Source organism: Octopus bimaculoides, chromosome 30, assembly GCF_001194135.2.
Source record: "Octopus bimaculoides isolate UCB-OBI-ISO-001 chromosome 30, ASM119413v2, whole genome shotgun sequence".
Lineage (NCBI taxonomy): Eukaryota > Metazoa > Mollusca > Cephalopoda > Octopoda > Octopodidae > Octopus > Octopus bimaculoides.
The window spans coordinates 2801062-2803242 of record NC_069010.1 but is presented as its reverse complement, the minus strand read 5'-3'; the positions used below and the strand labels follow the sequence as shown (position 1 = coordinate 2803242).

The 2181-nt window shown below is 39.0% G+C and overlaps 2 non-coding genes across 2 annotated transcripts; both read right to left on the bottom strand.

The window, feature by feature from the left end:
- Positions 1-1338: 1338 nt before the first annotated feature.
- Positions 1339-1420, bottom strand: Trnas-uga (transfer RNA serine (anticodon UGA)). The gene has a single exon. It is a non-coding gene; the product is annotated as a tRNA-Ser (tRNA).
- A 351-nt stretch (positions 1421-1771) lies between these two features.
- Positions 1772-1853, bottom strand: Trnas-uga (transfer RNA serine (anticodon UGA)). Its single transcript has one exon. It is a non-coding gene; the product is annotated as a tRNA-Ser (tRNA).
- Between the last annotated feature and the right edge of the window lie 328 nt (positions 1854-2181).

Genomic DNA, 2181 nt, shown 5'->3' with positions numbered 1-2181 from the left:
CACACACACACACACACACACACACACACGGGGGTGCAATGTCGGCCTACCTGCGTAGCCAGCCGGGTGGCATCATTCAGAAGCTACAACAGGAGGAGGAAGCGCTCAGTTGCAAGCGATGTATTGCAGCATCAGAGAGTCTGGTAGAAACGGTGATAGATATATATCCAAATATATCCGATTCTTCATTCTACAGCTTTGATCTGTGATGAGTTTGATAACCTATTCTCACTTGCCCGATTTCTGGTGATCTGGCGTGTATTTCAGGGATTTACTTGAGGTTTTAGCTCCTCTTTCTAGCAAGTAGGTGCCTCGTGTGCCCTCTATTGTAATTATATTTAATTATAATCATATATATATATATATATATATAGATAGATAGATAGATAGATAGGCTGAAAGCTTTACAGATACAAAATGTCAACGGCCTTTGATGGTTACTGGATAGTGGTCTCACACACATACACACACATTAATTTGTTATTTATAACAAGCACACCCCCACGCCCCCATACACACGCATATATTCTCATGGTCTGAATTGTTCTGTTTGCATCACCAGAACCTATATATGATGATGACTCTGTGTGTGTGTGTGTTACTGTTACCCGATACCCGTCAAAGGCCGTTGACATTTTCCATCTGCAATATTTTCAGGCTAAGCATTTCCGACGAACCATTTTCGCAGCAAACGCAACCGGAAGCAACTTTAAAAGAAGAGCCTTCATCAAGTACACACAACGCTCCGTCCGACCCGGATACTGAACCCACAACCTTGAACTCGCTAGCCCAATAGTCTTACTACCAGCCTACGTTAACTTCACTATTATTTTTACACAGACTCATGTGCTCGCGTCAGTAAATATAAATATATGCTTCTAAATTTGTTTTAATTTAACTCACAGTATTTCTACAACAAACATGTTTCTAAACAAAAATATGTGGAGGCGCATGGCTCAGTGCTTATAATGAAAGCGCATGGCTCAATGCTTATAAAGAAGAGGCATGGCTCAATACTTATAAAGAAAGCGCATGGCTCAGTGCTTATAATGAAGGCGCATGGCTCAGTGCTTATAATGAATACCATTAGCTTATTGTTATTTCTGAAAGTCTTACTGCTTATTTTATCGATGTCACAGTGTCGCACTGCTAAGTCACGGAATATAAACACAAACATCATGAGGTATCAACATAAAAAAAGCACTAAATCCAAATTGCAGCGAGCAGGATTCGAACCTGCACCTAAGCTTTAAAGAAACGGAAAGCGAATAAATCTATAAAAAGAGACTAGAGAAAGTGAAACTACAAAAGCAAGCAATAAAAACCGTTAAAAAAAGTCGCTGCGGGCAGGATTCGAACCTACGCGGGTATAACCCATTGGATTTCAAGTCCAACGCCTTAACCACTCGGCCACCACAGCAGCTGACAGAAGTGGCCTAAAAATATATAGATATTATTTGATAAGATTTTATTTAATTGATTAGCTTTTCTCTTTCTTTTGCTTCTTTCCTCAATCTCCCGTCAATCTATTCACAAGATATTGATCAGCCCAAAGCTTTAGTAGAAAACACTTGCCGAAGACGCCACGTCGTAGAATCGAACTGGAGACCACGAGGTTGCGAAGCAAAATTCTTAGCTACATAGCTGCACCTTCATCTAAGCTTTAAATAAAATATATATATAAAAGTGAATAAGTCTACAGGAAAGGAGTGGAGAAAGTAAAACTACAAAAACAAAAAAGAAATCGACAAAAAAGACACAAAAACTAAGTCGCTGCGGGCAGGATTCGAACCTGCGCGGGTACAACCCATTGGATTTCAAGTCCAACGCCTTAACCACTCGGCCACCACAGCAGTTGAAAGCTTGTCCTACAAATGTCTAAATATTTCTCTATCTGATTCCATTTGGAATTTCCTGATTAACTTTCTCTTTTCTTCTCCTTCTCACTCTTGTACTCTCTCTATCTCTCTCTCTGTCTCTCTCTCTCTCTCTCTCTCTTTCCTTCTCTCGTACTCTCTCTTTCTCTCACTGGCTCTCTTCCTCTTTCTTTTCTCAATGTCTTACTATTGCCTCTCACGTATATGCGTATACGTATGTGAGTGTGTATGTGTGTATATACATTTGTATATGTATATATATATATATATATATATATATATATATATATATATATATATATAT